The sequence below is a fragment of the Thalassophryne amazonica genome, chromosome 14 (assembly GCF_902500255.1).
Source record: "Thalassophryne amazonica chromosome 14, fThaAma1.1, whole genome shotgun sequence".
Lineage (NCBI taxonomy): Eukaryota > Metazoa > Chordata > Actinopteri > Batrachoidiformes > Batrachoididae > Thalassophryne > Thalassophryne amazonica.
The window spans coordinates 32,090,837-32,110,727 of NC_047116.1; the positions used below are offsets into that span (position 1 = coordinate 32,090,837).

General features: G+C 41.5%; 1 pseudogene; it reads left to right on the forward strand.

Moving 5' to 3' along the window:
* Positions 1-19,891, forward strand: part of LOC117524248 — a 32,866-nt pseudogene that overhangs the window by 10,968 nt on the left and 2,007 nt on the right.

Below are 19,891 nucleotides of genomic sequence, written 5' to 3' on the forward strand. Positions count from 1 at the left end.
TGGTCGGTTGTGGTTGGGTGTATATGCCCGCTGTATTTACTTTATTGAAACCACGGTTGGGGCGTATAACCACTCCATATATGGTAATGGTAAATGCCACACTGGCAGAACCATTTATGCACATATATGCAATTATTCTTGCAAGACAGAAGTATGTAGTGTGCGTGTGTAACCCTAATCCGCCCTTCCCGATCAGCCTACACCATCCTACTCAAAAGCCAACCGACAACTTCTATCAGGAAGGGCCGACCACCAAAGCAACACAAAGACAGACAACAACAAAAGACAAGTGTGAAGGCAATAACTGTAAAGTGAGACACCGAAGAGACGGGCCCCAACCATACAACTTACCAGGACAAACAACTACACATGAACAAGCAGTGACAGCAGCAGTCTGTTGTCTAATTAGTGAGCATCCATACCCTAATCTAGGGACACCAGAGTCTTGATCCCCTTTAGAACACTCAAAACCGAATTGTGGTGACGACCAAACGCATAACCATCCACACACCCAGATCACAGATAAATATCCGATTACTACTAGGGCTGGTGTGTTGGGCCAAGGCAAAAGTACAGAACTTATCATATGACATGGACCATTCGAGCACGTCAGAAGCCATACGCCAGGCGCACGCAACAACGGAAATGAGTCCAGGGCGCAGAGCCCCAGGAGAACAAGGGCAGCGGAAGGACATGGGGCCAGGAAGGGCAGCCACCGAGGGCAGTCTGAAGAACCACCAGGGGAATGGCTCGGCGGCGCCGGATGCACCCCCCACAGAGGCGCAGGAAGCAACCCCATACCTAAGGGATGCACACAGGGCACCAGCATAGGCCCACAAAAGGAGAGGCCCCAGAACCACACCACCCGGGCCACGGCCCCCAAAGGGAGGAGCGAGCGGCAGCGGGGACAGGGGGCCAAGGAGCCATTGCAGTCGAACCCAAAGCGCAGGCAGGGACCACCGAGCCAAATGAGGACAGGCCCCCAGACAAGAGGTGGGACCCAATTCCCCGGGCCAGGAAGCACATGAGGCTCCCCCCAGTCCACCCACCCCGGACCCCACCCCAATGTTGTATTGAAAGATGCCTTCACTAAACAGAGAGTTGCTACAACAGCTTGCAGGCTGATCACACACACATCAAGCTGCCTGCCTCTTCCGCCTCCCTCAGCTCTGCACCCAGATGGGTGGGCCGTTGCCCTCAATGTGGATCAGTAAATTTATGTGATTGGTTGAAAAAGGTTGCATTTGACATTTATATGTGGTGACTGCTCGTGTTGTATATAAACGATATGTGTAAAAGTAAAATTGTGTTTTGTCTGTGTAGCGTGGTAAGCAAAAGAACAGTATGCACCGTGGCATCCCAGAGGAGATATGAATTATCAAATAGACTGAGAACATGGCCTTGAGACATACTGTCCAACACTCCCTAAATATCTACTCGTTTGACTCAGTCATTGCAGCAATACCCAATGATCCTCTGAAGAGGCCTAGTACCAAAGGTATCATATTGTTGCCTTACATCACTAGTTAGTCTCACAACCATACAGTAAGACAGGAAGCACCAGGACCCTGAAGACATGGACCTTCACTGTCCAACAAGATATCAGTATTGCAAAACACCTTTTTCCACCCACCTCTTGACTTCATAACCTCTTCCTAGGCATCTCACAGGCTGAAGGAATTGGAATTTGGTGGAACACATGCAGGCACCTGTGCACGCAGTTCTGCATTCCACCAGCAGAACACAGCGTAATTATTCACCAGTTTGCTTAAATGCCACGAATGGAAGAATAGTTAAATGTCTGAAATAGTAGACTTTTTTTGTTTGTTTTACTAGCTGGTGTATGAGTGTTCAGGCATGCATCCTGTGCTCCAATATGTCATAACAAACACATTAATGATAGTAGTGATCACATGAAAACATTTATTCTTAAAGAAGCAAGCACAAAATAAACCATTAAAAAGTGCGCCCCTTTGGTAGCTCTGCATGTTGATTTGGCACAAGCTTGACATCACCTGCTCTTATTGATGCAACTCTACATTATATGGAGAATGGGCAGTGGGGGCCTTGAACCGGGAACCGTCCACTATGGAAACAAGTGCATTTAACCACTTGGCCACCACCGTCTAAACACAAAATAAAGCATTAACTCTTTAAATATGCCTGATGTTTACAATGAGTGATTTTTAGAGTGATTAGTTTGATGCTAGTTTGTTTTTTAGATTCTGTGTATGAAGAGGCCTCTCTTTGAACAGCAGTCTGTCAAGTGCAACAGGTTAACGCCAAGATGTCAAATGCTCAAAATACAGGCGCTACCTGCTGAATTTCCATTTACCCTTGACTGATCATATTGCATTTGCATGGTCTCTGGTGGACAAACCTAAAATTGCATATTCATGAAGGCAAACATGCTAAGTGGACAATGCAGGCTATTTTGCACAATTGAAAGTCATGGACCTTTCTGTGTGGAGTTTGCATGTTCTTCCCATGTTTGTGTGAGTTCCCCCCGGGTGCTCCGGTTTCCTCCCACATTTAAAGACAAGCAGGTTAGGTGCATTAGAAACTTTATAATTGTCCAGGACTCCCACGCAAAAGAGATCTCAGTCTCAACGGGACTAACCTGGTTCAATAAAGGTTAAAAAAGAGACAATCCTCAGTGCACACTGTTAGTAAATCAGCATGCACATTTTTGCGGTGTGCTGTACACCGCAAAATATGTTTGCAAATATTTTAACACACAAACCTTCAGTAAATCACACCCTATATTTTTAGTCTCTCACTAATTAACATTATTTGATTCTGTTTTTAGGACATTCCAAATTGTTGCATTGGCTCAGCCCAGTGTTCTTAACAACATCTGCAGTTTTCACAGCTGAAACCAAGAGGAGATATTCAGACAAATGAACAACAAACAAATTAACCTAAAATTACACCCGAGTCAAAGAAACACCTGTCATCATGTTTTCCTGTGTTTTTGCTCAATATAAACCTGGGTGGTTGGATATAAAAGTTGCCATGTACATCCCATGTTTTTTGACATTTTTTAGGTGGAGCTCACATTTTCATATCTCTTATTCTTCTTTTGATTCCAAACCCAAATGTCTTCATTGTATAGCAAAATCTAATGTACTGGCCTTTCAGAGGCAACTGTATTGTGATATCAACACAGAAATGATGCATCTTGCAGCCTGACTATCAGCAGAATCATGTAAAGTTTTGGCTCAGTAGATGCCTTAAAATAACACACAAGCAAAAGTAGTGTGGTTGGAACATGTGCTGCTGCATTGCTACATCCCACCAGCTTGACACCAAAGAATATGTTCCATGTGTCTGCTAAAATATAAACTATGAAGGGGTTAAAGAGGCCAGAGCGTAACCAGTGTTCCAAATTACAACCACATGCTGTTTGCTTTGGTGGACTGTAAAGTAATATGAGGGAAAATATAACTGTGTCACAAAACTGAACACTTTTTTTGCAATAATGTTTGTGAAACGCATATGGATTCTGCAGTGTCATACATTAGAAGCAGTATTCTCAAGACAAGATGCATCTTGTCTTTGTTCACTGAACTTGAGGTTACAATTCCCTCATTATTTTGGATAAGGTCATAAGACTAACTTATTGGGCAGAGAACCCAGTGTGAGCGCTCTACCTTCTATTGAGCACTGTTTTAAATTTTATGAAACAAAATTGTGTTGCAGTGACCTGGATAAAACTAAAAAAGGAGCCACTTTGTTTATGTGTCTGAAATTCTAAATTGTTGAATGTTGTTTCCTTCTCAGTGTGGGAACAGCTAAATGTTCAGTAGGCTACACAAGCAACTACTCAATCAGTACTAACTTGAATCAATCATGTGAGTCCATGTTTTTTTGTTTTTTCCTGACATGCAAAGTTTGGGCACCAAAATTGTCTGTCTCCACAGAAAACGCTACATCTTTGGGGATGGAACTCATATCAGGTAGAACTTGGAATGGAGAGAAAACTGATTCAGAGTTGGGCTGTTAGGTACTTTGCGTGGTGATTTAGCCTTGCATTACACAAACAGGGCAACAGAGTGCCAATTATTTTGTCTGTTATTGAATGCTTTAGTTGTCATCTCTAAAGTGTTTTAAATAAAGTGCAAATATGAATAAACTGAGTCAATAATTTGCACTTAAGGACTTAAGGTTCAATTGGAGATGTGTGAAATTGAAATGTACAGCTCCTTACACTTACTACATCCACTAAAGAGTTAATCTGTGTTTGATTATGAGCACAATATCTCAAAAAAGACTTGGATGGATATAAATTAAGTATGGTGGCAGGTGAGTCTTGGGTCAAAAAAATGTTTATTAAATTTGAATTCATATTTTTTTGTTTTCTACCATTTGATTTCAGTGTTATTTGTACTTTCAGGAAACAGCGCTCTCACCTGCATCTAAACTCTAAGTACAAATAAGCAGATTACAGCTGGACCTTAGTTTGAAGTTTTGTACTGTGACTGTCCTCTAGTTTTCATAATTGACTGCTCAGTTTACAGTCCCCCAAAACAAATTACTTTATCTTTGGGAGCTTCTTAAATAATCAACCAGTTTTGGTCTAAATCACATCAAAACATAGACTTGGTTTGTTCATGGAAAGATGCACACAAGGGACAGAAGACGACACCACTACGAGAACTAACGCTGCACGGGGTTGTAGAGATCAAGAAATGGTGTTTCATATTTATGCTAGAATATTAACGGACTTAAGGACTGGACACAAGTGTTTGGTGATGTCTGTCTTTGCAGGAGAACGAAGGTCCACGTTTTCAGGGTTCTGGTGCTTCCTGTCTTGCTGTATGATTGTGAGACTTTAATGACAACCAGTGACTTACTAGATGTCTTTAGTACTAACTCTCTTTGGAAGATCAGCTGGAATGACTTTGTATCAAAACAACAGTTACTTGGAAAGATGAAGATACGGAGTACCACTTGCATTCAATCAAACTTTATTGCAGACATCCAAATAGACATACTATCAGTAAAAGAGCAGTAAAAAATGCCATTAAAAATGCATACACATTCTATAAAAGGCACAAATACCAGTGTTTCCACATATGGAATTGGTATGTGACAGAACTACACCTTGGAATGGTCAGCTGCATAATAAGATCATTCTGGGACCCCTGCAGTCTACATATAAACTTGTACATTAGTCTTCTCAGCGTGGCCTGGAAGGTGTTCATTGTGAGGGAATTCATGCATTGTGACGGAGCGTCAGCTTTGACACTTTGACCATGTGGCATGTTTCTCTGCACATGATCCAGGGTGCAGGTCCCTGAGTGTTGAGGACCCCAGTGCTGGAGAAGAGCAAGGAAATGCCCACATTTCAACAGGCTGCAGTAGATAGATGGTTATTTTAGAGATGTAGCTATGGACCAGTTGTCTGCCTGGAATGTTGGCATTCAGGACCCAAGGTGGTTCCATGGTGTTGCGGATGCAATGAAGCCCGGCACCAGCACATGCTCCCAGACTTGACTTGACATGAATATTTTATCCATTCATTAGTTAATATTCAGGACTATTCAGAGGTTTTAAGATGACAAACATTTATTCTGTAAAATTATCACCAGCTTCAAAATGTCATCTGCAGCGCTGTGGACTCAAATACCATAAAGAATGCCTGTCCTCAGCCCACTGCCTGCTCATAGAGAAATGTTGGGAAATATTGTCTGTAATTACGGCTTGCTGATGTGTTCAGCGGTTTGAGTTTGTCCGAATGTGTGCTGTGCTTTCCAGAAAAAAGTGGCTCAGGAGCAACAGCAGGAGGCCCGGAAACAGCTGACATTGTTCTGCGAGACTATCAGATGGAAGTGGCTGGACCCGCCTTGGAGGGGAAAAACATCATCATATGCCTCCCCACAGGAAGTGGTAAAACCAGAGTCGCGGTGTATGTTGCCAAAAAACATCTGGACTGCATGAGAGAGGAGGGGCGATTGGGGAAAGTCGTTGTCCTCGTGAACAAGGTAGTCCAACTCAATCTGGTCGGCCGGATTCACAGCCGTGCTGATGTAGCGTTGGCCTGCTTGTTGCTTTTCAGACACAGTTAACATTCTTTGTTACACTGAAAATATCAGTGTGGGTCAGCTCACCACAAATTACACACCATGGGGTTGGGATATTCCCCTGCCCTCTAGAACATAGCTGAGGTGCTCTGTGCTTGAAAAGTCCCTCAATTCTCAAATTTCAGAAGACATATTTATTTGAAAGGTTGATGGCTGACAAGAGTTTAAATACGACACAAAAAAACCCACTGAGAACTCTCAAATCATGACTGAAACATCCTGAGAGCTTCATCACTACATGGTCTCAGTAGATCTGTCAAATGTTTTCACCACAAAAGACTCTTAAAGATATTTGCAGATCCATACTGTTGTATGCAGAGTTTTAGATTATCTGTGTTGCCGTAATCGTGCAATAATTTTATTTCCAGGCGCACTGTGTCGATGTTGCACATCCAGCTGTATTACAAATCACCTCTCACCCTAAGCTGATGTTGTCAAAATATTCCCAATGTCCAAAAGCCACTTCCCATTTACATTATGTCACCACAAGTTGAAATCTATTCATCCTTTACATCCATGAAGTTTGCATCATATACATGTAATATCAGTACACGGTATACAACCCCAATTCCAATGAAGTTGGGATGTGGTGTAAAATGTAAATAAAACAGAATACAATGATTTGCAAATCCTCTTCAACCTATATTCATTTGAATGCACAACAAAGACGAGATCATTAATGTTCGATCTTTAACTTTTTTTTTTTTTTGCAAATATTTGCTCATTTTGAAATGGATGCCTGCAACACATTCCAAAAAAGCTGGGACGGGGCAACAAAAGACTGGGAAAGCTGATGAATGCTCAAAGAACACCTGTTTGGAACATTCCACAGCTGAACAGGTTAATTGGAAACAGCTGAGGGTATAAAAGGAGCATCCCCAAAAGGCTCAGCCATTCACAAGCAAAGACGGGGCGAGGATCATCACTTTGTGAACAACTGTGTGAAAAAACATCATCTACAGTCCATAATACAATCTACACATAAGCGGCAAGGCCGAAAACCAACATTGAATGCCCGTGACATTCGATCCCTCAGGTGGCACTGGATTAAAAACCGACATCATTGTGTAAAGGATCTTACCGCGTGGGCTCAGGAACGCTTCAGAAAACCATTGTCAGTTAACACAGTTCGTCGCTACATCTACAATTGCAAGTTAAAACTCTACCATGCAAAGCGAAGCCATACATCAACAACATCCAGAAACGCTACCCAGTGGAAAAGTGTTCTGTGGTCTGATGAGTCCACATTTCATATTGTTTTTGGAAATCATGGACATTGTGTCCTCCAGACAAAAGAGAAAAAGACCATCCTGATTGTTACCAGCACAAAGTTCAAAAAGCCAGCATCTGTGATGTATGGGGGTGTGTTAGTGCCCATGGCATGGGCAACTTACACTTCTGTGATGGCACCATCAATGCCATCTAAGCAACGTCTTTTTCAGGGATGTCCCTGCTTATTTCAGCAAGACAATGCCAAGCCACATTCTACATGTGTTACAACAGTGTGGCTTCGTAGTAAAAGAGTGCAGGTACTAGACTGGCCTGCCTGCAGTCCAGACCTGTCGCCCATTGAAAATGTGTGGTGCATTATTAAGCAAAAAATACAATAACGGAGACCCCGGACTGTTGAATAACAGAAGTCATACATCAAGCAAGAATGGGAAAGAATTCACCTACAAAGCTTCAACAATTAGTGTCCTCAGTTCTCAAATGCTTATTGAGTGTTGTTAGAAGGAAAGGTGATGTAACACAGTGGTAAACATACTACTGTCCCAGCTTTTTTGAAACGTGTTGCAGGCATCCATTTCAAAATGAACAAATATTTGCACAAAAACAATGAAGTTTATCAGTTTGAACATTAAATATCTTGTCTTTGTGGTGTATTCAATTGAATATAGGTTGAAGAGGATTTGCAAATCATTGTATTCTGTTTTTATTTAAATTTTACACAACATCCCAACTTCATTGGATTGGGGGTTGTAGTTGTTTTCTTACTGAAGTATTACAAGGGGCTGTCTTATAGATGTGAACGGTTTCTAGTTATCATCACTGAAAACTTTTTGAATGGATCAAACACAAATTTGGGGTTGCTGACTGATTTCATCCTGACGCCTGCGCTGTTGCCTCAGTTGCTGAGATCTGAGCGGTGCATGAATTGTCATTTTTGGTCATTTCCATGATAATGCAGTTTCTGATTACATATGCTATTGGAGGCATTGTAAACTTGCAACTTGCGCATAATTTTGTAAAATAATAAAAAAAATGGTAGATTGCACAACCAGCAGGACCAAAGTTATGTCATAAACAGTGTGAGTGACAGTATCATAGTAAAACATATTTTCCACTCATCTCTGTTATTGTGTACATGGGGTGTTGCTCCGGTCTGTAGTGGAGGAATGCAACATGCAGTGTGTTAGTGCCAGGCTTGGGGAGTAACGGAATACATGTAACGGCATTACGTAATTAGGGATACAAAAAAAAGGTAACTGTATTCCGCTACAGTTACAGATAACAAGACGTATTCAGATTACAGGTATATTTAGTAAAAATGGGGTTATTCGCAGGATTACAATTTTAATGCATTTTATGATATTATCTTATATAATATATATTGTTAATGCATTTTCACTGGAGATTCGCGACTGACACACTCAGAAAAATGCTCGGCAAAATACGTGTTAAAAAATGCCATTTTGACCTGGATATCGAGCCAGTAAAATTAAATTACATTAATTATGTCAGGAAAGTATTAAACTTACTCAGACACACACACATTCCCAAATATTAGCGTTGAAAGTTACACGGATCTGCGCTGTTCAAGCTGCTGAACTGAGGTGTCTGCTGCAGCTGCTCTGTTCAACGCAGCGCTGCTCCTAAAACCATTACAATACATTTATATATATTATATTTTTACACAATTATCCTTTATTGACCGAGTTTCATTCATGAAGTCAGTGGTGTGGGTTCACATCTCTGTGTGTGGGTGTGATTGTGAGCGGCACAGCGCGGCTCATTATAATCTCATTATTTTAAGGTGCAAATTAAAAAAAAAACCCAGTCTTGTCGAACAATTTTAATCACTAACAACAAGGTATTTTAACTAGACATTGGTCTGGCAGTGGAAAATATCAACTAGAAATAAGTGAAGAGTTAATGGTCTGTGTCATCGGGCGACATGGCAGGAGACATACAGCTGTTTATCATCCAAATATCACGTACAAAGTGACAAGAAGAACCAAAACCACTTACTTATGGAAGGAAATATTGTCTCCCTTGTTCCTCCCTTTGTGGCTTTGCCAACATGCGCAGCTTTCCGGCATATTCCACCTGTTTCTTGAACTTCTATGCACACAATGACTAACTTGCCCGGAATTAAAATGGCGTCCAGCCCTCCTTACTGACAGTATTTACTTAATGGTTTTCTATTATGCTTTTGTTCTTATTTGAAAGTTCAATAAGTGGACTGATATGTTAAACATGGTGCAAATGCCATGTGAAAGACTAAAGTAAGATAATTTTATGTTTACTGAACAGTAGCAGACTTTTTTTTGTTTTGTATATTGTCCTGCAAGCCACTTTTAATACAAATTCATCCACACACCGCCCGAGTTTTCATTATCTTTCATTTGTTTGGCGTTTTTTGTTGAAAATTAGCAGGTGAACACTGGGTGTGTTTAAAACAATATTGTGGGTGCTCTTATTCATAATGTGAACTAAAACAGAGCATGCCATGTAAAAGAAATAGTTTTATTTTGCTTAATAAACTGTACTATGTGGTCAAGACTATTTACATTTAGTTTCTTTTGTCTGTATTAGCATATTTGATCCAGAAGTAATTGAAAGTAATCAATTACATTACTTTATATATGGTACTTGGATTACGTTACTGACTACATTTTTCAACAGGTAAACTAGTACTGTATTGGAATACATTTTAAAGTATCCCTCCCAACCCTGGTTAGTGCACATCGAAAACTCAACAGTACACAGGCCATATAGTGCAGCGGCTAAGAGAATATTTAGAGCAAAATCGTGCAAATGGTGATACAAGCACCAAAGTTGGCACAAATACTCCTTAGACATTATTCTTTTGAACAAACCGACTGGCCACTTGAATTTTCAATAGGCGGCCAGGTAGGGGTCAATTGAAGAATTACACAGGGGTTGAAATTAAAAATGCTGAAATCATTTTGAAAAGTACACCACATTATTTGTCTGATCGTAAAGATTCCAAAAAGGTATAGTTTTGACTATCTATACCTGAATGATCAGACGTTATGGGGTAAAACAGCAAAATGGTGACTAAGGTCAGTGTCAGTTTGTACAGGGGTCAAAAGTTAAAGTTGCTCTAATTTTGGTAAAAAGTGATACAAATTATTGGTTGAGCTAATAGGATTAATAAATGGAATAGTTTTGATTGTGTTGAATGTTTGGTCTCCAAAGTAAAGGTCAAACAAGGTCAACGTCCATTGGATTCTCTGACATGTGACATATGTTACCCTGTAACATGATAACTAAGCATGATACATGGTGCAAACTATTCCTTTTTAAAACCCTGTTACCTCAACTAATAATTTGCATAATTCTTTACCAAAATTGGAGCAACTTTAACTTTGGCCCCTGTACAAACTGAAACTGACCTTTGTCACCATTTTTGCTGTTTTTACCCCATAACTCCTGATCATTCAGTCATAGATAGCCCAATCTATACCTTTTTGGAATCTTTGTGATCACACAAATAACGTGGTGTAGTTTTCAAAATGATTTCAGCATTTTTTATTTTGACCCCTGTATAATTCTTCAATTGACCCCCTACCTGGCCACCTACTGAAAATTCAAGTGGCCAGTCGGTTTGTTCAAAGAGTAATGTCTAAGGAGTATTTGTGCCAACCTTGGTGCTTGTATCACCATTTGCACGATTGTTTCAGTTATTTGCTGCACTAATACAGTTGTTACTTCTTCTAAGTTGTTGCTGAATCTTGACTTTTTCTGGAATGCCATTAAGTAACAATATGTTTTTCAGGTGCCTCTGGTTGACCAACATTATAGGACAGAGTTCGGGAAATTTCTGAAGCACAAATATAAAGTGGAGCGAGTCAGTGGAGACTCCCAGCTCAAAATCTCTTTTACTGAGGTTGGAAGAAAAATGATGTCATTATTTGCACTGCCAAGATTCTGGAGAACTACCTGGAGAGGTCTAACAAAGGAGAAGACGAAGGGGTTGACCTCAAAGGTATGATGGTGCACACCACAGTGTAACAGTTTTTTTTTTCTTCTTAGCTGGATGATTTTCTTTGGCTTAAACAAACCTGATCATACGATGCCACGTAAAATAAGAAGACTGGGGTCCGCTCAGACCTATACTGACAGTTTTTGGCATCAAAGAGCACCCAGAGGAGTTATAGCATCTCTCCTGTTAATGCCTGACAGATTCTTGTCAAAGTCGTCTGGCTCTGCTGTGGCGTGTTGTTGGCACACACCAGTCCAAGGTGGAATAGCCATCTCAGTGGAACATATGCTGTTTGTTTAAACGCCTGGCAGCATTCCTTCCCCCTGCCTCCCACTCCATCCCACAAATCTGTTTTAGCCATTAGTGTGTGGCTGATCAAATTCACATGAGAGCCTGCATCACCCGTAGATCATCAAGCTGCCACTGGACACGCGCTGATCCTCTCAGGGAGCATTTGTCAACGTGAATACTTGGCGTTTACCTTGCTGAAAATGTTGTGACATACTCGTTAAGGCCAGTTGAAAGTTATTTTTAAAGGAGACAGTTTGCGGCATATGTTTGTCTGGCTTAAACTGCCAGACAAACATGTTCCTGCCATTCCTACTGAAGTGTTGTTTTGTGTGGGAGGACCTCTCACAGAAAGATGCTACCATTTCCAATCACCTTTTTTAAGAAACAGAAATTATGGCAAGACAACCCCTTCTCTTGGATGAGGTCTCTGCTTTGAAATGTAACAAATATACATTCTTCAGGTGCCAATATGCTAAACAGTTGCCTTTTCCTGTACATGACAAAGAAAGTCCTGTATAGACACTGAAACCCATTGGTGTCTATGCTTATCCCCGGGTTCTGTAGCATGAAGCAGATGTAAATCTGTGACTTCCCACGATCATTTTTCTCCTACAGCGCAAGTTACTTCCTCAGCCACTGCAGATGAAGTGTCTTGTCCAGGGATACAGACAGGTAGCATAAGCAGGAATCGAACCCTGGTCGACTCTACATGTTCATGGTCAAGAGCAGTCAAATTAAAATGGTAAATGGACTGCATTTATATAGCGCTTTCCCATCTGCATCAGACGCTCAAAGCGCTTTACAATAATGCCTCACATTCACCCTGATGTCAGGGTGCTGCCATACAAGGCGCTTACTACACACCAGAGCAACTTAGGGATTAAGGACCTTGCCCAAGGGCCCTTAGTCATTTTCTGGTCAGGCTGGGATTTGAACCAAGGATCCTCTGGTCTCAAGCCCAATGCTTAGGTCCCCTTCACACATAGTAGAAATCAGGGTGATTCACCACGGAACAGCTCGTATGAGCAAACAACGAAAACATCAAGCCGACGGCAGGCGTGAACAAACCTGCTGCAACGGTTTTGTGCACGTGACGCAGCAGGAACACAGTTCTTGATACTTAATTGTAAAATGTAACTATATACACTGATTCACCAAATATGTGAATCTGTGTGCATGTATCAGTCATATTATCTACCTACTTTGCATCATTTAAAAGGGATAAAGTTGGTCCTGTCTTCTGCTGCTGCAGATCTGTCCTGATTATAATAGACGAGTGGTCACCACACTCAAAGGGCGAGGTTTACAACCAGATCATGATGCGCTATCCTGAAGCAGAAGCTCAAGAACGAAAAGCTGAAGAAGGAGCAGAAGGAACCATACCCCTACCTCAAATACTGGGTCTGACCGCCTCACCGGGTGTTGGTAAAGCCACTGTATTGGCGAAAGCAGAAGATTACATTCTACGGGTAAACTACGTATTCTCATCTTTCCACCAAACCTGTTTAAAGGAGTTGAACAAAATTAATGCACACACACAAACACATAGTCTAAAAACACCACAAATGTGGTTTCTGAGGGTTATAATTCACACAGTTTTGACGGTTTGGCACCTGGTGTTTGTGTGTGTGTGTGTGGTGTGTGTGTGTGTGTGTGTGTGTGGTGTGTGTGTGTGTGTGTGTGTGTGGTGTGTGTGTGTGTGTGTGTGTGTGGTACAAGTACAAATAGTACATGCACAAGTAGATTGACAAACAGTTTCTACCCAACCACTGTTAGAGCTACAGTATGAATGCCACTGGAACCAAATAGCCAGTTCACATGCCACACTTGAAATGAGTGCAATATTTGTTTATGTGCAATATCCACTGCCACTGAAATACAAGGTCTGTTAGAAAAGTATCCGACCTTTTTATTTTTTTCAAAAACCTGATGGATTTGAATCACGTGTGCTTGCGTGTGTGTGTGTGTGTGTGTGTGTGTGTGTGTGTGTGTGTGTGTGTGTGTGTGTGTGTGTGTGTGTGTGTGTGTGTGTCAGAATGGTGCACGTATCACAATAATGATGTAGTGCCTTTTTTGGTGAAAGAGTTGGATATTTTTATTTCATTTGATAGAACCGGGAAGCCCCCATTTTATAACCTGTCAGTTTGGAAGATGTCCAATCCAAGACTCACAAAGGCAGGATGTACTGTAGTGCTGTCTTGCCACATAAAAACAGTATATAGCAAGCTTTTCTACCAAATTCAATGTTCTAGCTTCAGCTTTCTAAAGCCCCAGTCACACTGTGATGGATTAATGAACCGTATGAGGAACACATTCTATATGTTCGTGTTCTTTTTTGTTTTTCGACAGAAGTCTTTTTCCCACAAAATGCATGCCTTGTCAACTTAGGTCCACCAAGTTTGTCAGAAAGTTTTGTGTGTGTTCAAAACTTTGAGCAGCGGTCAGGCGGTCCACTAGTGGACCATTGCTTTGCTTTTTTGTCCTCTGCATGTCTTTTATTTTTCCTGCAGCTGTCTGATGGTTCATTCTGGTGTTCTGATTGGTCAAAAGAAAAGCACAAGCAAGAATGAACCGATATAGTAAATGCAGCTCCATGTCTTGGAGAAATAGACAGCGCTTACTCTCTCTGTCTATCTCTCTCTTAGTGAGGAGATGCAGCGGAGCTGTTCAAGTGAGGGAAAATTATGCTTTCAGCGCGCTAAACTCAGTGCAGTATATTTGTCTGTAAACCGGGAAAATCCTTCTGCTCAGCGCAGAACGCCATGGAAATGCAGTGTCATCTGTCCATTAGTGCTCCAACTCCACGTGAGACTGACGAATTTGCCAACGGACAAAATATTTAAATATGTAATTATACCATTTGCTCTATGCGTCAGTGTGACTCGGCCTAACATCTGCTCATCAGCTACATTTAAGTTCCACGCTGTCAACATTCCTGGCACTCAGTCAGAAGATTGGAAACAGGCTTTTGGCTTCATCTCTGCGTTGGGCGTGGTGATTGTGTTTGTAGTACAAATAGAGTATGTTCCTCAGAGATGTGGCATTCGTTTTAACACTTTAAGCCTTTGTTTGACTTTTGGCAGATTTGTGCAAATTTGGACGCTTACAAAATCATGTCATGGGCCTTGGAGATGAGAAAAGGGAACCGTACAAAACATTGCACTTGTTGAATACAGAAAGCAGGTACATTTGATTAACAGAGAAACAGATTTTCCTTTGTTATCATAGATTGTTATTCAGATCTGTGTGTGTGTGTGTGTGTGTGTGTGTGTGTGTGTGTGTGTGTGTGTGTGTGTGTGTGTGTGTGGTGTGTGTGGTGTGTGTGGTGTTTGTCAGGATCCCTTTGGGGATGTAATCAAGACAATCATGGATGCTATTCATGTTCACGCTGAGCTGAACCCCACCTCTGACCTCGGCTCTCAGAACTATGAGCAGTGGGTGATTCAAGAAGAGCGAAACGGTGAGCAAATGTTTAGATGTTAACCTCACTTTCAGGCCTGTGAGCCTTCCTCCCAACAAATGGCAATCTGGTAAAACTCTAAGAAGGTTTTTTTGTTTTGTTTGTTTGTTTGTTTTTAACTGCATTCCAGCTGCAAAAGAAGAAAATCAGAAGGTGAGGGTTTGCGCAGAGCATCTTCGACAGTACAATGAGGGCCTACTGCTACATGACCCCATTCGCATGAGTGACGCCTTCAGTTTCCTCAACAAATATCATGAGGGAAGAGATGAAGAATAAAAGCATCCCCAAACGATGAAGAGGCCATACAAATCACAGACACTGAGAGATTTCTCTTCAACTTGTTCAGAGGTACTGTAATGTGAAACTGGCCAATTCTCAGTGTGCCAGGTCACAAGTATCCATAGTTGCACAGTTCATTTATTTTGCTGCCGTATCTAAGTCGGGTCACGGTAGCAGTAACCAAGCAGCTCATCCCACACTTTCCTGTCAAAGTCCTTCTGCTCCTTCTCTCCAGCATCAGGGAGGGCATCTGTCTGGAAAATCTTCCCAAAATCAGAAGTGATTTCAAGAGCACTTTTCCATCTGATGCAGATGCTCAAAGTATTTCACAAAAATGCCTTACATTCTCCAATTCTCCTTCTGACATCATTATCCACAGACATCTATACACTGTATTTAGGAGGCACTATATTACAGCCCACATTACAAGAAAGGAAAAGGCGTATGACCAGGTCCCTCTGGGTATCCTGTGGGGGGTGCTGTGGGAGTATGGGGTACCGGATTCACTGCAATCTGATCTCTATATGACCCTGGTAGGAGCTATGTCCGCATTCTCTGCACTACATCAGAACCTGTTTCTGGTGGGAGTTGGACTCCGCCAGGCCTGCTCCTTGTCGAACAGGCTCTCAATTTACCAGTTGATTTATGCTGGTATCCTCACCTGTGGTCGTGAACTTTGGGTAATGACGGAAAGACTAAGATCATGGATAGAAGCAGCAGAAATGAGATTCCTGCTTTGGGTATCTTGGCTTACACTCCTGGACAGGGTGTGAAGGTTGACTCTCCGTGAGGGACTTTGAGTAAAGTTGCTGTTTCTTTGCATCAAAAGGCGCCAGTTAAAGTGGTTCGGGCATCTGGTGAAGATGCTCCCTGGTCATATCCGTAAGGTGATCTTCCAGGCAGGTCCAACTGAGAGGAGGGCCCCGGGGAAGACCCAGGACACAATGGAGAGATTATGTTTCCCAGCTGGCTTGGTTTGCCTTGAGATCCCCCAGGAATAGTTCAGGACTTGGCCGAAGATAGGAATGTTGGGATGGGCTGCTTGGACTGCTGCCACCACAACCCAGATCCGGATAAGCGGCTGAAAATGAATGAATTCTTAAAAATAAAAAATATTAAAAATAAAACAAATTTAACCAAAAATAAATTGACCTGGCAACACTTAAACTGGCTTCAGTCTGCAATGTTACCACCAATATAAAAAGAAAGTACATGCTCTGTGCCATTTTAATATAGAAAATGACCTGTACGTTTTTAATCAATCTTTGAAATTTACTCTGTGATCTGCAGATAAGAAAGAGAGCTGCTGAAGCTTGCGGAAAACCCTGAGCATGAAAATAAAGCCTGTCAGAGCTAAGAGCAAAGATTCTGTATGAGTTCAGCTCCAGGGAGGAAGCTAGGGGGATCATTTTCACCAAGACACGGCGCTAGTGCCATTGCTTTGAGTCAGTGGATTCAAGATAACTCAAAGTTTGCAGACATTGGAGTGAAAGCTTCATTCTTCATTGGAGCAGGAGACCAGAGTGGCGTCAACCAATGACATCTGTAAGTATACGTCTACAAAACTCAAGTTATTTAACCTTAGATGGCTGACAGCCAGTATTTTACGACAGTCATGTTTGCACATTTGCATTACTCAGACAGAGCAAAAGGAAGTGCTGAATAAATTTCACCATGGGGAAATCAACGTGCTGATTGCTACTACAGTAGCCGAAGAAGGTTTGGACATACCTGCGTGCAACTTTGTTATTCGATACGGCCTTGTGACCATGAGACTGCTATGATTCAGGTAGTGATGACATTATCAAGGGCTTTACCTTAATGATGCACATAACACATGACACAGGTGGGTCTGCAGCTTGTCCACCAACACACAACAGGAAATAACAGTGCAAACCAACACACTGCGATTATATGACTACATGGGCATGTTGTGGACATAACACAAGATTAACTAATCAGAGTATCACTTGTTGACGCCTTTAGGCATTAGCACATGGAGAAGTGAGAGGTTTTTCTGGAGAGGGAACACACACACACACACATACAACCTGCAAGATACCCAAAACACTGGGCTAGTGTATTGAGTGACAGTTGAATTGTTCACAGCCTGTCGTGCATTAGCAGTGTTTTCCTTATGGGCCTGTCGCACCTTGACGATTTAGACAGTGTATGCTAACTTAATGAAAAATTTGGCGAATATGCTTGGCTACATCGAATAGGCTACTGAGCTGTTACACCATGACGATTTAGCCAGCATATGCTGATGTATCCAAAATGCTGCCAATATGCCATTATAGAGTAGCTGACACATTCAGTAGGTTCTGTGGTTGTCCAGAACATATAAAATACATCTACATACATCAGTATGCATTGTGGATAAGATTGATATAATTTACACAAAAGTTCAAAGCAAGTTACTCATAGGTTAGAAATAAGTTTTGGGTACGCTAGCATTATCTTGATGTATTTCAACTTATGAGTACACTGTAAAATCATCAGTGTTAAATAACACTGACAGTGTCTATATGGGTCCACACAGACACTGTCAGTGTTAATTTAACACTGGTGGTTTACGGTGTAACTTACAAGTAAGGTGTGTCAACAGTCGCTTAACTACATACAACTTATGGCCCGCGTATGCCGTACACTGGTATGTGTCGAAGGCTCATCATGTCGGGATGCACTCTTGACTTTGCAAGAAAAATGATTTTGTAGTCTTTCAGCACCGCCATGAATTAGACAACTCCTCCCCTGCTGTCTGATGCCATGATGAAGCATGTTGGCTGGAGACTATTGTGCATATGCGATTCAAAACTGGGGTGTTAAATCTAGATTTTTAACGTCTTTATACATTTCTAATACAATGACCCAAGTCATTATTTGATTGTAAATCCAACCCACTGTTGGTAAAAATCTATATAGACCTCATAGTGTGGGTGGGCACATGCATGCGGACTGTGTGTGTAGGCCTAATAACTAGTAACATGCGTGTAGTGCCCGCAATATATCTTGCACTGGGGCCCGTGCTGAGGTTTCTACGCCATGGACAGCTTTCAGTAAAAGCTGTCAGGCATGAAGTCTGAGATCAAGGCAACAAATTTGACTTGTTAAAAACTAATAAAAACAATAAAAGACAGACAATCGGGTGATTTCACCTCCGCGTGTGCGCTGCACAGGTCTGTTTTCCTGTGAATCACTCTCTCATCATTTGCGCTGTTTAAAAACGCCTCAATAACTCTTTCACGCCAGATTCAGCGCTGATAATGCCAAGGTGTCATTAAAAAAATGGATAAACTCTGATTCTTAACATTGTATTTGCTCCCTTTGTCAAAACCTTTGCATGGCAGCATTAATCAAGTGAGGCAGAGAGCTGTGTTGTCGGACATGAGGGTTCTTCTCTCTACCTAACGGTGTGACAGAGTGTAAATTTAAACTTTCTTTTCATTATATGTTTCTGAATTTGATTACAGCTCTTGTCATTCACGTTGGATGAGGTTCCTGAGCCCTACAGCTCATTCTGTTTTTTTACTTGTCAGCCCAACCCGCCTCAGTATTTGTCAATTTTAAGTTTGTTTGATTTTTCGCAAAAGACATCTACTCATAAGACATCATTCTGTACTGATTTAAAATCTATGTATTCAGCATCACTGTTTGGCGAACATCCTATCCATGACTCTTACAATCCTCATTGATATATAATAGCCAGTGGCCTATATGTGCATGTGTGTGGCTTCAATCATGCAAAAACCAGGGAGAGCTGACATTTGCTGTTTGGCATGCTTATATATTCTGGGTCAAGGATGAACTATGCAAAAACAGAAAGTTATAGGACAAATGCCTTTGGAGAAATTAGCAATTTTATTTAAACCAATAAATGCAGCCAATCTGCTCTGTGTAGCCTGATTCCATCAGATCTCAGAAGCTAGAAGTGAGAGACCTGGCTAGTACTTGATGGGAGACCTCTTCAGAACACCATGGGCTGTGCGTGTTTCTCCAGGTAAAACTGGAGTTGCATCAGGAAGAGCATCCGGCATAAAACTTGTGCCAAATACCAATGCAGATCTGGCTGAATCCGCTGTGGCAACCCCGAACAAATGGCAGCAGCTGAATGGACAACAACATTTAACCAATAAACAATGGATGCTGTGCTGCAATGCACCATGGCAGTTTGGGGTTTTGAGGTTTTAAATGTTGTTATTGTGGTTCACGCTAACAGTGTTGTTAGTGATACTGATTTATTGTGTTTTTGTACCTCAGTTGGTTTAGTCAGTTTAGATAAGTCTAATGTTGCTCTTACCATGAGTGACTTAAGTTTCATGTTGGTACCATGAGTGAACTACTTAGTGGATTTAATGTCTTCAGCCACTGTCTTTGTTTGTCAAATTAAAACCACCTGCTTACAGCAGCTGTGCGTATATTTAAATTTGATCAGGAACAGACAAAGCACAGCTGACATTTGCTGTTTGGCATGCTTATGCATTTTGGGTCAAGGATGAACAGCCCCAAAATGGAACACTGATAGGCCGAATAGTTTTGGAGAAC